The sequence below is a fragment of the Aegilops tauschii genome, chromosome 5 (genome assembly GCF_002575655.3).
Source record: "Aegilops tauschii subsp. strangulata cultivar AL8/78 chromosome 5, Aet v6.0, whole genome shotgun sequence".
Lineage (NCBI taxonomy): Eukaryota > Viridiplantae > Streptophyta > Magnoliopsida > Poales > Poaceae > Aegilops > Aegilops tauschii.
Window position 1 is genome coordinate 215,995,441 of NC_053039.3, and position 24,105 is coordinate 216,019,545.

Consider the following 24,105-nt stretch of genomic DNA (forward strand, 5'->3'; position numbering starts at 1 on the left):
TCTCTATCTTCTGAATGTGCACCTTGCGCTGATTTTTATCTTCCTCAGGGGGTGTGCAGTACCCAGCATAGATGTCCTCGGGGATTTCAAATGCAGTGTTGACCTCAGGCCTCTTTCCGCCTTTCTGTGGTTTCTTTCCATCAGCCATTTTCTTCAGATGAGGAATTTGAACAATTGAATTCTCTGAAGAAGTATGCAACTTTTCTTCGAGGAACGCTGCAAATGAGTTAAGTTGATGAGAACCTAGAGATTCAGCAGCGGACATGAGTACCTGTGAACAGAGTATAGTTGCGAGGAATTTGGAGAGGTCATATGTGTTCTCAGAAGGTTTCTCAAAAAGAACAAGTTTGAGGAATTTGACCAGATGAGTCTTGAAGAATTTCACTAAGCGTTCTTTGTCTTAGGTTCCAGAGTTGTATAGATCGAAGATCCACACAATTGAGGAATCTTGAAGAAAAATTATTGCTTAGAGAAACGAATCAAGAACAGATGACATGTGAGGTGTTTAGTGTATGAAGAATTTGAAGAATAAACACCTTTGAAGATTTTGTAGAAATCATTTGAATCAAAGAGGGCAGTAAAAGTAACTTTTAATTACCCTGAACGAAGAACACGACGAACTGGGATGTGGAGATGTGAAGTTCGTCAGTGCAGATCTTCCACGCCCTAACTTGGCGGAGGAAGACAGCTACGGCGGCAGCGGAGTGAAGAAATCCGCGGTCGGCGCGAGTACGACGGCGACGAGGTCCAGGCAGTGAAGCTCTTCCTCACCGGCGACGATGAAGTAGCGGCGGCGCTAGGGTTTGAGAAGCTCGAGCTGGAGAGAGGTCGAGCAGAGTAAAGGAAGTGAGGAAGGGGAGAGGGGGTATTTATAGCCACGGTGAAAAACTATTCGCCCAAAGATTTTGGACGAACGTGCCCCTGACCCTTCTCATTCGCTTGACATGTGTCACCCATGTACTGAGAAGTGGAGATCGTGCTAGATCGTGGGTGAATAGATAAGTATTTCGTGGGATGCGGAACGGTTTGAGCGGCAAAGCCGAAAATTTGGATAAGATAAGTTAAAAGTTCTGTTCGCAAATTCTTCAGCTGACAAGGACACAGTGAAGATTTTGAACGAGTTTCAAATAGAACGCACATGAAGAATTTGTGAATAGATTGGGTTGAGTATAGCATAGAGGGCGAAGGGTCCGATCACATTCACTTAGCAGAAAAACCAACTTGAAGAATTAGCCATAAGTGAATGCTGTAGAGGAAATAAACATATATATATATAGCCAATGAAGAAAAACGACGGAAACAGTGAAGACAATGCAAAGTTGAAGAAAATGAACAACTGAGGAATTTCACTGAGGAAAAACTCAAATTGAAGATTTTCAACTTTTGGTGGTGGCGTGACCCACCGTATAAGAATGATGATTTCAGACACCGCGTACAATTGTCGTAGGGTTCTGAGAATAAAATTCTTCGCTAATTTCTTCACACTTAGAGTGTTATTCTTCATTGATTGAAGAAAAACATTTCTTCATGTGTTGCACATCTAAGTCATCAATTTTGCATAAGTGTTAGGATGAGTGTCCTTTTCAAAGAACATTCGAAGATTCTAAGATATTTAGCTCACACCGCAACTTGCTAAATCTCTTCTCATCCAAGGGCTTTGTGAAGATATCGGCTAGCTGTTCTTCAGTCTTCACATGCTCAATAGAAATGTCGCCCTTCAACACATGATCACGAAGAAAATGATGACGAATCTGAATGTGCTTTGTCTTCGAGTGCTGAACTGGGTTGTGAGCAATCTTGATGGCACTCTCATTGTCACAGTAGAGAGGCACATTCTTCATGTTGACGCCGTAGTCCTTGAGAGTTTGCTTCATCCACATCAATTGAGCACAGCAAGAACCAGCAGCAATGTACTCAGCTTCAGCAGTAGACAGTGATACACAGTTCTGTTTCTTCGAGGACCAACAAACCGAAGATCATCCGAGGAAATGACATGTGCCAGATGTTGACTTGCGGTCCACACGATCACCAGCATAGTCAGAGTCGGAATATCCAATGAGATCAAAAGCCGAGCCCTTGGGGTACCATAATCCAAGTGTTGGTGTGTGAGCTAGATATCGAAGAATATGCTTCACAGCCTTATGGTGTGATTCCTTCGGTGTAGCTTGAAATCGGCACACATGCAAACACTAAGCATAATATCTGGCCTAGATGCACATAAATACAATAAAGAACCAATCATGGAGCAGTATACCTTTTGATCGAAGTCAATACCATTTTCATCAGGGCACAGATGGCCATTTGTGGGCATCGGAATTTTGACGCCTTTGCAATCTTGCATGCCGAATTTCCTCAGTACATCCTTGAGGTATTTCTCCTGAGATATGAATATGCCATTGCGCTGTTGACGAATTTGAAGACCTAAGAAGAATTTCAATTCTCCCATCATAGACATTTGATATTCTTCACTCATCATATAGGCAAATTCATCACTATAACGTTGGTCAGTACAGCCAAAGATAATATCATCAACATATATTTGGCACACAAACAATTCACCATCATAAGATTTAGTGAACAGAGTAGGGTCGAGTGAACCGGGTTTGAAGCCTTTCTTCATGAGGAATTCCTTCAAAGTATCATACCATGCCCGAGGGGCCTGCTTGAGGCCATAGAGGGCCTTATTGAGTCTGAAGACTTTGTCAGGATGCTTTGGATCTTCAAAACCTGGGGGTTGAGCAACATATACTTCTTCCTCAAGCTTACCATTGAGGAATGCATTTTTCACATCCATTTGATATAAAGTGATATCATGATGGTTAGCATAAGCAAGTAATATGCGAATAGCCTCAAGTCTAGCTACAGGTGCAAAAGTTTCATCGAAATCAATTCCTTCAACCTGTGTGTAGCCTTGAGCTACTAGTCGTGCCTTATTCCTCACCACAAGGCCATTTTCATCTTGCTTGTTGCGATAGATCCACTTTGTGCCAATGATATTGTGCTTGCGAGGATCTGGACGTTTAACCAGTTCCCAGACGTTGTTGAGCTCGAATTGATGTAATTCTTCTTGCATGGCCTGAATCCACTCAGGCTCCAGAAATGCTTCATCTACCTTAGTGGGCTCTGTGATAGAGACAAAAGCATAGTGCCCACAAAAGTTAGATAAATGTGAAGCTTTTGAGCATGTGAGAGGACCTGGTGCTTCAATGTCATCGATGATCTTTTCAACTTGCACTTCTTTTGCAACGCGAGGATGAGCTGGTTGTCGTCGAGGAATTTGATCAGCATTTTCTTCAGCACCATTTTCTTCAGCATTTTCTTCAGGTGCATTAGCTCGACGTTCTTCACGTTCTGGAATGAATTCTTCAGCAGATTCTTCGGTAGGAATGACATCCTCAGTAGCCTTGAACTTGATAGTTTCCTCAGGTGCTGGTTCATCTATCATAGAGGGTAGGTGCTCTCTTTGCGAGCCATTAATTTCATCAAACCGCACATCTACAGTTTCAACAACCTTGTGAAGAACGTTGTTGAAGACTCTGTAGGTGTGCGAGTCCTTTTCGTAACCAAGCATAAAATCTTCATGTGCTTTCGGTGCAAATTTAGCATTGTGATGAGGATCTCTAATCCAACATTTAGCACCGAAGACTTTGAAATAACTCACATTGGGTTTCTTGTCAGTGAGGAGTTCATAGGCAGTCTTCTTGAAGAATTTGTGAAGATATACCCTGTTGATGATGTGGCATGCAGTATAAATTGCCTCAATCCAGAAGTGACGAGGCGTCTTGTACTCATCAAGCATAGTGCGAGCCATCTCAACAAGAGTTCTGTTCTTGCGCTCCACGACGCCATTCTGCTGAGTGTAAGGAGCAGATAACTCATGAGTAATACCAAGTTCATCAAGATAGTCATCAAGACCAGAATTCTTGAACTCAGTTCCATTTTCACTTCTGATGTGCTTGATTTTCACACTGAAGTTGGTTGAAGCCCTCAAGGAAAATTGTTTCAAGACTTCCTGCACTTCATGTTTGTAAGTGACAATATATACCCAAGTGTAGCGAGAGTAATCATCAACAATAACAAAGCCATAGAGAGATGCATCATTTGTGACTGCTGAGTAATGGTTAGGACTGAAGAGATCCATATGAAGCAATTCAAATGGTCGAGTAGTGGTCATGATAGTCTTTGCTGGATGCTTAGCCTTGGTCATCTTTCCAGCTTCACAGGCTCCGCATAAGTGATCCTTGAGGAATTTGACATTCTCAATGCCAATGATGTGCTTCTTCTTCGCAAGCATGTGCAAATTCCTCATGCCTGCATGACCAAGTCGTCGATGCCATAGCCAGCCTTCTGAAGCTTTTGCAAGTAGGCACACGGCTGGTTGCGGTCCTGTAGAGAAATCAACAATATACAAGTCTCCTCTCCTAAAGCCTTCGAAGACATTGGAATTGTCAGCTTCCATAACCACAACACAATGATACTTGGCAAAGACAACAACCATATCAAGATCACAAAGCATTGAGACAGACATGAGGTTGTATCCTAAGGACTCGACAAGCATGACTTTGTCCATGTGTCGATCCTTTGTGATCGCAACCTTACCTAGACCCAATACCTGACTTTTGCCTTTGTCAGCGAAGATGATATGTTTCAGATGCGATGGTGATAAGGGAGCATCCATCAATAGATTCTTGTCACCAGTCATGTGATTTGTACATCCACTATCGAGGACCCACTCAGTGGCTTTGGGTTGATGATCCTGCAGATGAATTAGTGCAGCTTACGAACTTCATATACTTCATCAGTGAAGAATATGACATCACAATTCATCAGACCAATTTCATCAAGCAATGCAACAGTTAAAACAGTATGAGGACGTGAGAAATGAAAGTTCATTTCTTCATGATTAGTCTGCGTCCTTTCAGGCACTTTACAGGTCTCCAGCAAATTCTTCAGACGTTTGAGCACGTCTGGAGACCTGACCCTGCATAAGAGATTAGTCATTTTTCTTCACCCCCCACATCTGAAGGGGTGGCAAAGAGTTCATCACTCTGCGAGCTCCATACGAGAAAGGTGGCATAGAAGCCAATCCATTTCGTTTCACATAAGAGGAGTTAGGGTAAGCATATGAATAAGCAGAGAAATTCTTCGAGGACTTATGAACATAATGATTAGAAGAATAATGCTCATATTCATAGCCCTTAGCTCTTCCCTGCGAAACAGAGTTGGTAGCACGATGATGTTCATATGAGGACTTTGATCCTTTTGAGGAATATGATCCATGTGAGGAATTCGATCCGTATGAGGACTTGGATCCATATGAAGAATTTGGTCCATATGAAGAATTTGATCTGGGGTTCCTATTCTTCATAGGTGGTGTCATGAGGACATTCACCTGAAGACTTTGAAGGCACCTTTTGGGAACCCATATTTTCTTCATAGGAGAACCGTTCCTGCAGTTAGTGCCAACATATCTAGCAAATACTTCACCATTCTGATTTTTAAACAGTTTATAGTTGGAGTCAAATGACTCATCAGAAGAATGAGAAGATTCACATGTAAAGCCAGATAAATTAGATGGATCAACTGGAGGTCCCTTTGCAGCAACCCATGAGGTTTTGGGGTACTGCTCAGGCTTCCAATATGTGCCATCAGCATTGAGTTTCCTCTCAAAGGCAATACCCTCTTTCCTAGGGTTCTTGTTGAGGATCTGCTTTTTAAGCACATCACAAAGAGTCTAATGCCCTTTGAGGCTTTTGTTCATGCCTGTCATGTACAATTCCTTCAGCCCTGCATCGTCAGTGATACTAGCAATGTCCTCAGATGAGGAATTAGTGATAGCAGAGACAGTTGAAGAATTTGTAGCATTAGAAGCATTTGAACATTCAGGTGAAGAATTAGCAGATTCACGTTCAATGCATTTCAAACATGGAGGAACAAATTCTTCGTAAGCAGCGCTGATTTGTTGAGCAAGTAATGAATCGTGCTCCTTCTGAAGATCTTCATAACTCACTCTTAGCTTCTCAAGATCTTGCTTTTTTGAAGAAATTCATAAGAAAGCTTCTCATGATCAGATAAGAGAGTGTTATGATGACCTTGAAGGTTGTCAAACCTAGTCTGAAGTCTCTGAAGATTTTCAGTCAAGGTTTTAGTGCGATCCATTTCTTCACCCAACATATCATCACTTTTGTCTAGCATGTTTTGAACCTTTTCAAAAGCCCTTTGTTGTTTCACAGCAATCTTAGCAAGTTTAGAGTAGCTGGGCTTGAGGTTTTCATCAGATTCATTCTCACTAGATTCAGTGGAGGTATATTTGAGTACCTTGGCACCCTTTGCCATGAAGCAATAGGTGGGAGCGTAGTCATCATTGCCTTCATCAGCCTTTTTGGTGAAGCCATTTTCTCCAGAGTTGAAGATAGACTTGCTGACGAATGCAGTAGCGAGAGCTAGACTCGCTACTCCAGACTCGGACTCCTCAAATGCCTCCTCTTCCTCATGTTCCTCAGATTCAGCTTCAGAGTCCATTTCCGTGCCAATGAATGCCCGAGCCTTCTTGGAGCTGCTCTTCTTGTGAGATGAAGACTTTGAGGATTTTGATGATGAAGATTTTGAGGATTTCTTCTTTTTCTTCGCGTCATCAGAACTGTAATCCTTGTATTTCTTCTTCTTTGATTCCTTTTCCCACTGAGGACAATCTTGAATGTAGTGTCCAGGTTTCTTGCATTTGTGACAAAGCCTCTTCTTGTAGTCACTGGATGAGGAATCATTGCTCCTTGAGGATCTTCCAAAGCGACCACGTCTTGAGAACTTTTGAAATTTCTTCACGAGCAGTGCTAGCTCCTGGCTCAGTTCTTCAGGATCACCAAGGCTACTGCCAGAGTCTTCATCTTCAGACTCAGAAACTGCCTTGGCCTTCAGTGCACGTGATCTGCCATAGCTCAAACCATAGAGGTCTCTCTTTTCATCAAGTTGGAACTCATGAGTATTTAGCCTTTCGAGGATATCAGCGGGGTCAAGTGACTTGTAATCAGCACGTTCTTGTATCATCAATGCCAGAGTATAAAATGAGGAATCAAGCGATCACAACAATTTGTTCACCACCTCATGGTCGGTGATGTCAGTGGCACCAAGCGCTTGAAGCTCATTTGAGATGTCAGTGATGCGATCGAAGGTTTGTTGAACATTTTCATTGTCGAGTCTTTTGAAGCGGTTGAAGAGATTGCGAAGAACATCAACACAAGAGTCACGCTGAGTTGAGACTCCTTCATTCACTTTGGACAACCTATCCCAGATAAGCTTAGCAGTTTCCAAAGCACTCACTCTTCCATACTGTCCTTTGCTCAGATGGCCACATATGATATTCTTCGCTTGAGAATCGAGTTGCTTGAATCTCTTCACATCGGTAGCGTTCAGTGAGGGTGAGACAGAGGGAACACCATTTTCCACAACATACCAGAGATCGTTATCAATTGCCTCAAGATGCATTCGCATCTTATTCTTCCAGTAGGGGTAGTCCATCCCATCGAAGGTAGGACACCCAGCAGAGACCTTGATCATACCTGCGGTCGACATAACTAAAACTCCAGGCGGTTAAACCAAAATCACACAGAACAAGGAAGTACCTTGCTCTAATACCAATTGAAAGTGCGTTATATCAACTAGAGGGGGGTGAATAGGTGATTTTTATAAATTCTTCACTGAGGAATTTGCGGGTGAGGAAATTCCTTAGCGAAGAACTACTTGCAGCGGAATAAGTACTCAAGAGTAAGCATAGCAGAACATAGGCATGGTCATCATGATGAAATGAAGACAAACACAGAGTACAGAAAGCGTAAACACAGGATAGCACAGGATGAAGACAAACAGACTGAAGAAATTGAACTGAGGAAATTGAGAAAGTCTTCAGTCAAAGTCTTCAAACACAGATATGACAAGCACACAACACAGTAATGAGGAAATGAAAGAGTTGAGGAAATAGAACCAGTAAGCTTGGTGAAGACAATGATTTGGTAGACCAGTTCCAACTGCTGTCTCAGTTGTACATCTGGTTAGAGCGGCTACGTATTTAAACCTGAGGACACACAGTCCCGGACACACAGTCCTCACCGTATTCTCCTTGAACTAAGGTCACACAGACCTCGTCCAATCACTCGTGGTAAGTCTTCAGGTGACTTCCGAACCTTCACAAACTCGGTCACTCGGCGATCCACAATTCCTCTTGGATGCTCTAGACCATGATGCCTAACCGTCTGGAAGAAGCACAATCTTCAAAGGTAACAAGCGTCGGATCCACGCAGGATCAATCTCTTCAGTGATGCTCAATCACTTTGGGTTTGTAGGTGTTTGGGTTTGGGTTTTCCTCACTTGATGATTTTCCCTCAAAGTCCTCGGAGGATGGGATGCTCTCAAATGACAAATTTCAGTTTCTCTCAGAGCAGCCAACCAGCTAGTGATTGTAGGGGGGCGGCTATTTATAGCCTAGGGAGCAGCCCGACATGATAAGACATAAATGCCCTTCAATGATATGACCGGGGTGGGTAGATATTTTGGGACAGCTGGCGCATAGCACAGCAACAGTCGGAAATTTGAGTATCAAATTCCTCAGGGCTATCATGTTCCTCACTGTGTAGGCAATCCGCACTGGCGAATTCCTAACTCCTCAATCAGAACAAATTCCTCAGAGACCAGAAAAACTTCGTCTTTGTCACTAAAGAATATGACTGAACTGTATGAGATTTCCAATGGCTTCACTCGAAGGGATTGGTAGGTGTAGGATTTTGAGTTGAGCATCACATGGAAATTTTTCCTTAGTATTTCCTCGACCCCCTTTAACAGTACGGTGTTTCCTATGACTCAAGTAAGAGAAAATGAAACTACGAAAACAAAAGTCTTCACGCTTCATGTTCCTCAAATGAATACCAAGTCTTCAAGGTCACACCAATTTCTTCACTGTCAAAGTCTTCAGAAATCCAAAGTCTTCAGTCGAAGAACTTCATTTTTAGGGGTCGACTTTCTCTGTAAATATCAAACTCCTCATAGACTTATAGACCTGTGTACACTCATAAACACATTAGTCCCTTAACCTATAAGTCTTCAATACACCAAAATCACTAAGGGGCACTAGATGCACTTACAAGTACCTCCACCCTTTGCTCACGCTTGCGCGGTCGTGGTGATTTCAGCGCACTTGCATCGCACGTTGTTGAGCCAGTACCTCCACCTTAATTTGCTCGCGTTTGCGCAGTCGTGGTGATTTCAGCGCACTTGCATCGCACACGGTTGAGCCAGTACCTCCACCTTAATTTGCTCGCGCTTGCGCGGTCCTGGTGATTTCAGCGCACTTGCATTGCACACGGTTGAGCCAGTACCTCCACCTTAATTTGATCGCGCTTGCGCAGGCGTGGTGATTCACATCGCACTTGTATCGCACACGGTTAAGATATTATACCCCGTGTCCGTTGAGCGCCATCAGAGTATTTGCAGCAAAAAAATAACGTTAGAGAGGGTCAAAAGACAGCCACACCAGCATGTGGCCCAAATATATATGAGTGAAAAGGGTGGTCTGTGATGTTCAAAATTCCAATGCACAACTTTGACCGCGCAGGCCCACGGTTGGGCGCGTCGTTGAAGAGCGATGAGAGGGGCCAGAAGTCAAGAACCACCTGGAAGTGGCCAAATATATGTACGAATATTGGGGATGTTTAAAACTTTAAATACACAATGCATAACTCTGGTGGCACCTGCCTCGCAAACCCGAAAGCACCCTAACAACCACCTAGCTAGGATATATATAATGACATAATGTCGTACCTAGCTAGGATGCTTGGCCCACCACCTCCCACTTCGTGTCAGTGGGGCGGATGCACGTAATGATCGATACTTTGGTCATACATGCATGTCGCCATGACCTACCATAAGACGAACCAATGAATCTATCGTTTGGTCAAATGACAGTTGTTGTTGTAGATAAACCGCTTGGGCCAATAGATTGAACCATCATAAAAATTGCACGAGAGGGACCACAAAACCAGCACCTCTTGCATGCGGCCCAAAATGATGTACGTTGGGAAGGGGTGATGTGTGTTTTCAATATAGAATAATGTACAATTTAGATGTGGTGCCTACCTCTCGATACAGACAACAACCATGAAGGCAAGGTAGTTAAGGACGAGATACGCAGGGTTTGATGTAGGTCGAACCCAGCAATCCGAGCATGTGGGAGGGAATCCTGACAACGCATGAGCTCGAGCTTTGGTTGAGCGACATGTGACGGTGACTAGCCCTAACACGAACTAGGAGGAATCCATTCATGGCCAACACATAATACCCCTCATTGTCGGTCAAAGGGATGATATATATACACTCGGGGAGCCCACATATATGCGTGTCGTCACAAAAAACTGCACAAGGGAGACGTGGTCGATCAGAAGACCCCGTATACACTGCACGCGGCCCGAAAATATGTATGGGTACGGTGCTGTGTGATGTGTTTAAATCCCAAATGCACAACTTTGATGGGCCACCAACTACATTACAAACCAAACACCATACCCTACTCCAAGCCTGGTTCAATACGTACGATGTCAGTTTCCCAACTTCGAGGCGGCGGCGGGGGGGGGGTCGTCCCACGCATGCGCTCAAACTTTATTTGGTCTAGCATGGGACACACACACACACATATATATATATACACATCTATACACCTATATAGTGTGTGAATAACTTCGAAAGTTGGTCGTTGGATGAAGCCAATCCGACGGTACAGAGATGGCAAATCCGAGCACTACTGGTCGTTGGATATCATCTACATTCCACCAGATTCTGCCACATGCATGTACAATCTAGAAGACTCCATGGTTGAACTTAAGCATAATGCACAAACCTCAAACACACAAGCACTTCTCCTTTGTTCTCTAGAATCTTCCATATCTTAATTGCCCAAACCTTTTTTTCCAAATGAATTGTCACTTTTTGTTTTTACCTTACAATGCACAATTCCATGAATCTTAAAATAGATTTTTTTTATAAAACTAATGGATTTTGGATGAGATGAACTATAAGAATTAAATGAACATCTACATCATGCATATATGACTCAAAGCTTACATGCTATAGTGTGGTATTTACTAATAATTTGGTTACCAAATCTCATGCGTGCAATGCACGCGTACCTTACTAGTATCAATAGGAAACCATCATGGTCAAACCCTTCTCGTTCTGGGTCAAAGGGATAGATTGTGTGGGGCTCCCTAATTGTCGATAAAGGATAGTATATATACCTCGGCGAGCGCACAGATATGTGCCGCGTCTATAAGCCGCATAAGGGAGACATGCTCGAGAAGAACACCCTACCCCCTATACCCTGCATGCAACCTGAAAAAGGTTTATATAATCGCCATACAGGTCAAGTCAATATTTCTTTATTTTTTTAGAGGAAAAAACAACCCATAAAAACATAGTAGGTTTATATAATCGCCATGACAAGTCTGGTCAATCATTCTTTAATTTTTTAGAGCAAAAAATAACCCATGAAAACATAGTCTACAAATGAGCAAAACAAGGATCCCAAGGTTTATATAATTGCCATGATAGGTCATCACAAAGATATATTAATATATCTCTATAATGATATTTAGCACGCTTAACTTCTGCATTCTATTCGACTAGGCTAGCAGATGGGAAGCTGGCCCTTGCTGATAAGAATTGCCTCCTTGCCATTAAGGCGTTTCACGCTGTCGAAAGGGCTCGGGGTTGCCGTTAGATGTGGGAGCATCCAACGGTGCGCACGAATGATCCGTGTGGTTTAGGTTCTGGCCAATCAAAACGCACGACTCAGATCGCGCGCGCAGCAAAGGGGGGGCATCGGCCATGGTTTGGTAGGCACACGGCTTTCGTGTGTGAACCGTGTGCTATTTGAAAACAATTTTTTTGGAGGGGCTATTTGAAAACATTTACATGTGATGTCAAAAGGGATGAGGATTGCCGTTCGATCAAGGAGAATCCAACGGTGCAAACGTATGATCCATGGGGTTTGGGTTCTGATGAGGACATCAATACCATTGCTGCACCCACAGCCCCTGCTGCTGTACATACTAGACAAATTACTAGAGCTCGCGCACACCAATTAAATTATCAGGTACTTTTGTTTCTTGGTAATGATTCTAATGTTCATGAGAATATGATGCTGCCTAAATTGGATACATTTGTTTTGCTTACAAATGAAGGGCCTGGCATGGATAAGAGGGATGAACACTGGAGCAAGACCAAGCATGGAGATGATGCCATGCGCAAGGAGAACAAGAACAGAGTTACAAGTGATGATTTCAGGACTTTCAAGCCACCAGAAGGAGTGCAAGAAGCCTTGGACGAAATATACAAGATGCCACTTCATAAATTTCGTCCAGAGGCTATTCTAGGTGCTGTGTCACCTTATTATTTGGCCAGGCCCATGTAATTTCGAAATACTTAAGTATAGGCTGTTTTTAGAGTGCGTATGTGTGGGGAAACAAGAGTTAGGGTTGGTTTCAGACCCCTCCTCCAAGGGCCACGAAATTCCCCTCTATTCCTCCATATATATAGCCCTTAGGGCGTCGTTTAGACTTTGGAATTCATTTAGTTAAAAGTTAGCCATTGCAACTTCGTTTACTTTGTTTGTGTCCAACGACCAGACCAAGACCGCTTCCGGATCCCCACCTTTATCAATACTTCATCTATATTCACAGTATTCAGATTGCATTATCATATTGTTGCTTGTTCTTCGATTGCATGCAGGAATAGACCTTCATGGTGAGGCTGATCGTGCTTCTAGCATCGTCGGTAACCTTAGGAGATTGGTTTAGCGAATGCTAAGGCGCAACGTGATGTCTACTAAACAACCTTCTTCTTGTAGACGTTGTTGGGCCTCCAAGTGCAGAGGTTTGTAGGACAGTAGCAAATTTCCCTCAAGTGGATGACCTAAGGTTTATCAATCCGTGGGAGGCGTAGGATGAAGATGGTCTCTCTCAAACAACCCTGCAACCAGATAACAAAGAGTCTCTTGTGTCCCCAACACACCCAATACAATGGTAAATTGTATAGGTGCACTAGTTCGGCGAAGAGATGGTGATAGAAAGGCAATATGGATGGTAGATATAGGTTTTTGTAATCTGAAAATATACAAACAGCAAGGTAGCAAGCGATAAAAGTGAGCGTAAACGATATTGCAATGCGTTGAAACAAGGCCTAGGGTTCATACTTTCACTAGTGCAAGTTCTCTCAACAATAATAAAATAATTGGATCACATAACTATCCCTCAACATGCAACAAAGAGTCACTCCAAAGTCACTAATAGCGGAGAACAAACGAAGAGATTATGGTAGGGTACGAAACCACCTCAAAGTTATTCTTTCCAATCAATCCATTGGGCTATTCCTATAAGTGTCACAAACAGCCCTAGAGTTCGTACTAGAATAACACCTTAAGACACAAATCAACCAAAACCCTAATGTCACCTACATACTCCAATGTCACCTCAAGTATCCGTGGGTATGATTATACGATATGCATCACACAATCTCAGATTCATCTATTCAACCAACACATAGAACCTCAAAGAGTGCCCCAAAGTTTCTACCGGAGAATCAAGACGAAAACGTGTGCCAACCCCTATGCATAGGTTCATGGGCGGAACCCGCAAGTTGATCACCAAAACATACATCAAGTGAATCACGTGATATCCCATTGTCACCACAGATACGCACGGCAAGACATACATCAAGTGTTCTCAAGGCATTAAAGACTCAATCCAATAAGATAACTTCAAAGGGAAAACTCAATCCATTACAAGAGAGTAGAGGGGGAGAAGCAACATAAGATCTAACTATAATAGCAAAGCTCGCGATACATCAAGATCGTGCCAAATCAAGAACACGAGAGAGAGAGAGATCAAACACATAGCTACTGGTACATACCCTCAGCCCCGAGGGTGAACTACTCCCTCCTCGTCATGGAGAGCGCCGAGATGATGAAGATGGCCACCGGTGAGGGTTCCCCCCTCCGGCAGGGTGCCGGAATAGGGTCCCGATTGGTTTTTGGTGGCTACAGAGGCTTGCGGCAGCGGAACTCCCGATCTCTTATGTTCCCCGATCGTTTTAGGGTATATGGGTATATATAGGAGGAAGAAGTACGTCAGGGGAGCCACGAGGGGCCCACGAGGGTGGAGGGCGCGCCCTAGGGGGTGGGCGCGCCCCCCTACCTCCTGGCTCCCTCGTTTCTTTCCTGACGTGCACTCCAAGTCTACCAGGTTGCTTTCCTTCCAAAAATAACTTCTCCAGAAGGTTTCATTCCATTTCGACTCCGTTTGATATTCCTTTTCTTCGAAACACTGAAACAAGGGAAAAAACAGGAACTGGCACCGGGCTCTGGGTCAATAGGTTAGTCCCAAAAATAATATAAAAGTGTTTAGTAAAGCCCATAAACATCCAAAACAGATAATATAATAGCATGAATACTTCATAAATTATAGATACGTTGGAGACGTATCAGCATCCCCAAGCTTAATTCATGCTCGTCCTCGAGTAGGTAAATGATGAAAGAAATGATTTATGAAGTGTGAATGCTAGCAGGTGCATAAGTTTGATGTTGATAATTTCAATCACCTTTTCTAGCATCACAATATGTCATAACAGTAGCTCAACTCATAGAACTTTTCATGATCAAGCAACAAACTATTCACATGTTAAAGTATAGGTCGTAAACTTTCTTGAAAACTAACAAACTATGTTCTCAGTCATCAAACAATTGCAATTCATCTTATTTTCAGGAAAAGTCTATGTCAGAGCTTTGATTCAGCAAACTTCACATACTCAACTATCATTTAGTCTTCCATGATTGCTACCACTCAAAGCATATTTTTAGAACAAAGAGCATTCATCGAACACAGAGAAAGATAGGGGCTTAATGTTTCGCCTCCCAACCTTTTACCTCAAGGGTAATGTCAACACTAATAATTCATGCTCAAATATATTTGAATGGCCATATATGCTTAGATCTTTCCATCACATGATGCTTGCCAACTAAAGAGTAGGTTGGAATGAGAAGGAATATTACTGACTCTTGCATAAAAGTAAAAGATAGACCCTTCGCAGAGGGAGGCAGGGATTTGCAGAGGTGCCAGAGCTCGAAGCAAAAACAGAGATGAAAATAATTTTGAGAGGTATGCTTTCATTGTCAACATAACGACCAAGAGTTCCCAATATCTTCCATACTACATACATTATAGGCAGTTCCCAAACAGAAAGGTAAAGATTTTTAGTCCCCCTCCACCAACAATCATCAATCCATGGCTTGCCCGAAACAACGGGTGCCTCCAACTAACATCAAACCTGGGGGAGTTTTGTTTGCATTTATTTTTGATTTGATTTTGATCTTTTGATAATGGGACTAGGCATCCTAGTTACCAGCCATTTTCTCGTGAATGATGAGCGGAGTCCACTCATCGTGAGAATAACCCACCTAGCATGGAAGATACTGCTAGCCCCTAGTCGCTACATGAGCGATTCGGGCATACAAAACAGATTATTATTTGAAGGTTTAGAGTTTGGCACATGCAAATTTACTTGGAACGGCAGGTAAATAACGCATATAGGTAGATATGGTGGACACTCATGGAAGAAACTTGGTTCAAGGGATTTGGATGCACAAGCAGTATTCCCGCTTAGTACAGATATTTTGGCTAGCAAAGGATTCTAAATAGCTAGCACCACATGTTAGAGGATCCAAAACAATATAACTTATACAAATATACCCAAGCATAACTCATTATGTTGTCTTCCTTGTCCAACTTCAACTAATTTGCTCAGGTTTGGAAATAATTAATGGGGATCACAATCATAGAAGATGTCCAAGATAGTATTATATGTGACATCTCTCTTCCTTCAATATTCTTTCATGAATTGTTCAAGTGACCAATACAAAGTTTGTTAACCTTCAATAAATTTACCACCTCTACTTCTTATATGTAAAATCATTACCCCCCATGGGATAAGAATATGAAACACATATAATTTCAGATTTATGACATTCAACTCATTCGACTATTTACTCATAGGATATAAGTGAAGCACACGAGTAAATGACAAACTACTCCAAAAAGATATGAGTGAAGATCAATGAGTAGTTAAATAATTATGTAGCTTTGTGAAGACTCTCTCTCATTTAAGAATTTCAGATCTTGGTATTTTATTCAAACAGCAAGTAAGTCTGAAGAAAATAAAATGACGCTCCAAGCAAAACACATATCATGTGGTGAATAAAAATATAGCTCCAAGTAAAGTTACCGATGAACGAAGACGAAAGAGGGGATGCCTTCCGGGGCATCCCCAAGCTTAGGCTCTTGGTTATCATTGAATATTACCTTGGGGTGCCTTGGTCATCCCCAAGCTTAGGAACTTGCCACTCCTTGTTCCATAGTCCATCGAATCTTTACCCAAAACTTGAAAACTTCACAACACAAAACTTAACAGAAAACTCGTAAGCTCCGTTAGCGAAAGAAAACAAAACACCACTTCAAGGTACTGTAATGAACTCATTCTTTCTTTTTATTAGTGTTAAATATACTGTATTCCAACTTCTCTATGGTTTATAAACTATTTTACTAGCCATAGATTCATCAAAATAAGCAAGCAACACAATAAAAACAGAATCTGTCAAAAACAGAACAGTCTGTAGTAATCTGTATCAAACGTATACCTCTGGAACTCCAAAAATTCTAAAATAAATTGGTGGAGCTTAGGAATTTGTATAGTAATCATCTGCAAAAAGAATCAACTAAATAGCACTCTCCAGTAAAAAGTTGAAGCTGATCTCGTGAGCGCTAAAGTTTCTGTTTTTTACAGCATGATCATAAAGACTTCACCCAAGTCTTCCCAAAGGTTCTACTTGGCACAACCACTAATTAAAACACAAAACCACATCTAAACAGAAGCTAGATGGATTATTTATTCCTAAACAGAACAAAAAAGCAAGAAACTAAAATAAAATTGGGTTGCCTCCCAACAAGCGCTAACGTTTAATGCCCCTAGCTAGGCACGATGATTTCAATGATGCTCACATAAAAGATAAGAATTGAAACATAAAGAGAGCATCATGAAGAATATGACTAGAAAATTTAAGTCTAACCCACTTCCTATGCATAGGGACTTTGTGAGCAAACAACTTATGGGAACAATAATCAACTTGCATAGGAAGGTAAAACAAGCATAACTTCAAGATTTTAAGCATATAGAGAGGAAACTTGATATTATTGCAATTCCTACAAGCATATATTCCTCCCTCATAATAATTTTCAGTAGCATAATGAATGAATTCAACAATATAACCAGCACCTAAAGCATTCTTTTCATGATCTACTTGCATAGAAATTTTACTACTCTCCACATCAGCAAAATTCTTCTCATTCGGAATAGTGGGAGTATCATAAGAGACTTGAATACTATAAATTGTTTCCACATTAAAAGAGTAATGTTCCGAAAAAGGGTAATCATAATCATGACAAATTTTATAAATATAATCATCACTACTTTTTATAGCATAACTTTCATCACAATAATCATCATAAGTAGCAACTTCGTTCTCATCATAATCGATTGAAACCTCTTCCAAGATAGTGGAATCATTGCTAAATAAAGTCATGACCTCTCCAAATCCACTTTCATCACTATAATCATCATAAGTAGGAGGCATGCTATCATTATTATAAATTTTCATATCAAAACTTGGGAGACTAAAAATGTCATCTTCATTAAACGTAGCATCCCCAAGCTTGGGACAAACATTAATTGCAGCAAATATATTCTCAAAAACATCATCTTCATCAAACATAGCATCCCCAAGCTTGGGCCTTTTCATATCATAAGCATAATCACTCTCATCATTAATAGTATGGATAGCACCAATAGTATAGCAATTATCATATTCTTCCAAGCAAGTGCCAAAAAGATTTTCAAGATCATAAGAAGTATCATTATCTTCCCAATCATAATCATCACAACAAGCAATAGGCATAACGAGATCATCATCAAATGCATCATCTTCCACAATTATTTTTGATTCATTTTCATGGGGCACAACAATAATAGGAGCAACATTATTTGGGAGAGATATCTTTTTACCTCTCTTCCTCTTTGTTTTCTTCTTCTTCACCTCATGTGTGGGTTCAATCTTCTTTTCGGAGCTCCTTATTAAAGAGATTGGTCGAATAGAAGGCTCCTCCTCGTTACCTGATTCATCATAAGAAATAATAGGAGAATATTGGGAGGTCTCTTCCCTTTCGTTAGCATTCTCTTCATCTTCTATTTGTTTTATTTTCTTTATGTAATTGGCAATATAAGGATTTTCAATGCAATTCACCGCACAATACATATAAATCTCTTCTAGATCAAAACCAAGAAGTTTATAATGGGCAAATTCTGGAAGATGACTAGTTATATGTTTCATTTCTTCACAACCCATAAGCAAGCTAAGTTCATTATAATGTGCAAGGGAAATCAACTCATCACAATTTTTGGACACGATTAGATCATGAAACAATTTGCATCGGATAGCTAAATGACCACTTTCATTGCAAAGTTCACAAGTACGGCCAAGAAAATTTAAATCTTCAGCACAAACATCTAGCCTTTCTTGCAACAATTTAGTTTCTAAATGCTTATGCCTCTTGCAATATCTATCTTCCCTATTTGGTGTGTACTTAAAAACCCAATGCACTCCACAAAAATTGACATGTTTATAGGAGGCATTTTCATCATAACTAGTGCAATCATCATTAATACTATGGATATTCAAGGAGTTCATACTAACAATATTGCAACCATGCTCATCATTCAAAGATTTAGTGCCAAACATTTTAATGCATTCTTCTTCTAACACTTTGGCACAATTTTCCTTTCCATCATACTCACAAAAGATACTAAAAAGATGAAGCGTATGAGACAAACTCAATTCCATTTTTTTTGTAGTTTTCTTTGATAAACTAAACTAGTGCTAAAACAAGAAACAAAAAGATTCGATTGCAAGATCTAAAGATATACCTTCAAGCACTCACCTCCCCGGCAATGGCGCCAGAAACTGCTTGATGTCTACTACACAACCTTCTTCTTGTAGACGTTGTTGGGCCTCCAAGTGCAGAGGTTTGTAGGACAGTAGCAAATTTCCCTCAAGTGGATGACCTAAGGTTTATCAATCCGTGGAAGGCGTAGGATGAAGATGGTCTCTCTCAAACAACCCTGCAACCAAATAACAAAGAGTCTCTTGTGTCCCCAACACACCCAATACAATGGTAAATTGTATAGGTGCACTAGTTCGGCGAACAGATGGTGATAGAAGTGCAATATGGATGGTAGATATAGGTTTTTGTAATCTGAAAATATAAAAACAGCAAGGTAGCAAGTGATAAAAGTGAGCGTAAACGATATTGCAATGCGTTGAAACAAGGCCTAGGGTTCATACTTTCACTAGTGCAAGTTCTCTCAACAATAATAACATAATTGGATCACATAACTATCCCTCAACATGCAACAAAGAGTCACTCCAAATTCACTAATAGCAGAGAACAAACGAAGAGATTATGGTAGGGTACGAAACCACCTCAAAGTTATTCTTTCCAATCAATCCATTGGGCTATTCCTATAAGTGTCACAAACAGCCCTAGAGTTTGTACTAGAATAACACCTTAAGACACAAATCAACCAAAACCCTAATGTCACCTAGATACTCCAATGTCACCTCAAGTATCTGTGGGTATGATTATACGATATGCATCACACAATCTCAGATTCATCTATTCAACCAACACATAGAACCTCAAAGAGTGCCCCAAAGTTTCTACCGGAGAATCAAGACGAAAACGTGTGCCAACCCCTATGCATAGGTTCATGGGCGGAACCCGCAAGTTGATCACCAAAACATACATCAAGTGAATCACGTGATATCCCATTGTCACCACAGATACTCACGGCAAGACATACATCAAGTGTTCTCAAGTCATTAAAGACTCAATCCGATAAGATAACTTCAAAGGGAAAACTCAATCCATTACAAGAGAGTAGAGGGGGAGAAGCAACATAAGATCCAACTATAATAGCAAAGCTCGTGATACATCAAGATCGTGCCAAATCAAGAACACGGGAGAGAGAGATCAAACACATAGCTACTGGTACATACCCTCAGCCCTGAGGGTGAACTACTCCCTCCTCGTCATGGAGAGCGCCGGGATGATGAAGATGGCCACCGGTGAGGGTTCCCCCCTCCGGCAGGGTGCCGGAACAGGGTCCCGATTGGTTTTTGGTGGCTACAGAGGCTTGCGGCGGCGGAACTCCCGATCTCTTCTGTTCCCCGATCGTTTTAGGGTATATGGGTATATATAGGAGGAAGAAGTACGTCAGGGGACCACGAGGGGCCCATGAGGGTGGAGGGCATGCCCTAGGGGGTGGGCTCGCCCCCCTACCTCCTGGCTCCCTCGTTTCTTTCCTGACGTGCACTCCAAGTCTATCAGGCTGCTTTCCTTCCAAAAATAACTTCTCCAGAAGGATTCATTCCGTTTCGACTCCGTTTGATATTCGTTTTCTTCGAAACACTGAAACAAGGGAAAAAACAGAAACTGGCACTGGGCTCTGGGTCAATAGGTTAGTCCCAAAAATAATATAAAAGTGTTTAGTAAAGCCCATAAACATCCAAAATAGATAATATAATAGCATGAATACTTCATAAATTATAGATACGTTGGAGACATATCACAACGTCGTGCACGTTCGTAGTCGGATCGTCAAAGTCGGCTCCACCAAATCGATAGTTATCATCTCATCGAAAGATCAGGACACCCCGCCTCTATCAAGTGGTATCAGATTTCCAGGTTGCTCGGTGAGATTTTACAGTTTTTCATTGTTTAGATCGAGTCTGTTCTTCATACCTAAAGTCCACGAAAAAGCCAAAAAAATTAGGGTTAGTTCATCATATTCGAACCAGTCTGAGCCTTTGCATAGTCTTTTCAGTATTTTGCTTTGTTGAATTTGCGGTTGCATCGTCATGTCAAGTTGTTGGTCTTAGCGTCTAGTTTCCCTTAGAGTTTTGAGTTCTGTTCACAAGTTGTCACGCCACCGCCGCACCATCGTCATCGCTCCTGCCATCTACCACCGCCGCTTATCCGCCACCAATCCGTATCCATATACCACCACCGCTGCCATATCTTACCATCATATATCCACCACCAATCCGAGTTCTTCTCATATTATGTTTGTTTTCGAGATCCATCTAATTTCCGATTCGTGTTTTCTTGCCTGAGTAGGTTTTGAAAAAAAAGAGTCTAGAGACCCCCGGGCAGTTTTTAGGCCAAAATTTCGGCGACCAAAAATATTTTTCCCTATCCTATTTTTAGGTCCCAGGGAGCGTTTTGAGATACTCGCCATCAGTGATTTTTTGTCGCACTTTTTCGTCGTCGTTGCCCTGATTTCCGAAAAAAAATTGTGAAAAAAAATTTCGTGCCTATCCTGTTAGTTTGACTTGGGAAGAGTTTTGAGACACTCATCATTATAGTGATTTTTCGCAAAAAAAAAGAGGAGTGCAAAAAAAGAGCAAAAAAAAATTCAGAGTGTGCTTTTCCCTTGTTTACGTGTCGCGCCGTGATTTTGTTCGTGTGTAGGCTCGCGTCTCTAGTACGGTCTAGCCTAGGACCAGCACAGTACCGTCGTTGAGCGTTTATTCAACTTTGCATCTCCGAATTGAGTATTGCTGACCCTTTTTGCTACCATATTATAAGCCTTCCCAGCTCCACATACATCTACGTCGTGCGTTTGACTCTCCCTGGTAATCGCTCTATCCAAGCTTTGAGAGTTTTGACTACAACGGTTGCCGATCACCACCTGGTGCTTGGTAAGAACTGGTAAGAATTTGAGATTTGCTTGACGGATTTGTGACGCCCCACCACCACCATTTTCTAGTAGTTTGTAGGATCATATTCTTGTGTGTTTCTACTGCTGCTAACCATGGCAGGATCACAAGTCGATGAGACTGACTGGGAGAACATGACGAATAAGCAGTTGCATGATAAATTTCAGCAAGTGATGACTGAACAGGTGCAAGATGTGCTGAACAATTTTGAAGAAGCCATGAATAAGATAACCGGCCTTGAGAAGACATTCGAAACAAAGCTCGATAACAAATTTAATGAACTACTTACGCGTCTTCCACAACCACCACCGGCTGCACCTGCCGCACCTCTGCCACAACAACGACGACGACGACTACCTCCACGTCGCGAAACAGCCCTCAGCCGAGCGAGCCGTGTCCCTCTTCAGCCTGGCCAAACTGTTGGTGTTGTTGTTGATACTTTTCTGGCTCCTGCTGCTGATGAGAAGTAGGATGATTATGCGGGAGATTACGAGGATGAGGTTGATCAAAATCAGAACTACGTGCAACCACCAGCACCACAACCACCAGGTCGTCCACATGCAAATAATCGCAATGGTTGGGCTGCACCACCCCCTCAGGTACGAGATCATGACCATCTCCCTAAACTAAAATTGAATATTCCACCATTTGAGGGTAGATACGTTCCTGATATATATCTTACTTGGGAGTTACAAACCGAATAACGTTTTACATGTTTAGAATATCCTGAGGAGAGACGTGTTGCTGCTGCACTTTGTGCTTTCACTAGTTTTGCTTGTGTGTGGTGGTCTGAACATCATAGATTATATTTGGATAATATTCCAACTACTTGGGCTCCTTTGAAAACTGCTATGCATACTCGTTGGGTTCCACCATATTATCAACGTGAATTACTTCAAAAATTGCAGCGTTTAAGACAAGGAAAAAATTCTGTAGAGGAATATTATCAGGAATTACAAACTAGCATGATTAGATGTGGTATTGTTGAGGATAATGAAGCTATGCTTGCACGTATTATGGGTGGATTAAATAGAGAGATTCAGACAATTCTAGAGTATAAGGAGTATAATAATATCACTCGTTTATTCCATCTTGCTTGTAAAGCTGAACGTGAAGTGCAGGATCGACAGGCATTGGCACGAACTAACTTTTCTGCAGGTCAACCTTCCTCATGGACACCGCATGCATCCTCTACTTCCACACATTCTACTGCATCGGCACCTCCATCAGCTGCCACCTCCAGTCGTGATACAAGAAAGCAGGCACAACCACCACTATCTACCAAGAGCACACCTGTCGGGCATGTACAGAGCTCTTCTTCTTCCATGGCATCAACAGGGCACACAAGTTATATTATTTGTCGTCGTTGTAAGGGAAGAGGTCATTATGCGAGAGAATGCAAATCTCAGCGTGTGATGATTGCTACTGAGGATGGTGGTTATGAGTCCGCTAGTGACTATGATGAGGAGACTTTGGCTCTTATTACACGTGAAGAACACAGTGAAGATGATTCTGAAAATGAGACGCAATACATGGCTCCAGAAGATGCTAACAGGTATGAATGTTTAGTTGCTCAACGTGTTTTGAGTGTGGAGGTTACACAAGCTAAGCAAAATCAGAGGCATAATTTGTTCCATACAAAGGGAGTTGTGAAGGAACGTTTTGTTCGCGTCATCATAGATGGAGGGAGATGCAACAACTTGGCTAGCATGGAGATGGTGGAGAAGCTATCTATCACCACAAGACCACATCCACATCCTTACTACATCCAATGGTTCAACAACAGCGGCAAGGTTAAGGTAACACGTACTGTTCGGGTGCATTTTAGTATCTCTACATATGCTGATTATGTTGATTGTGATGTGGTACCTATGCAAGCATGTTCCTTATTACTTGGTAGACCATGGCAATTTGATAAAAAATTGTACACCATGGTAGAAACAATCAGTATACTCTTGTTCATAAGGATACAAATATTACTTTGCTTCCTATGACTCCTGATTCCATTTTGAAAGATGATATTCATAGAGCTAATAAAGCAAAACAGGAGAAAAATAAGAGTGAAAATCAGATTGTGGCAAAAGAATTTGAGCAACAAATGAAGCCTAATAATAAACCATCTAGTGTTGCTTCTGAAATTAAATTGAAAAGTGCATGTTTATTTGCCACCAAATCTGATATTGATG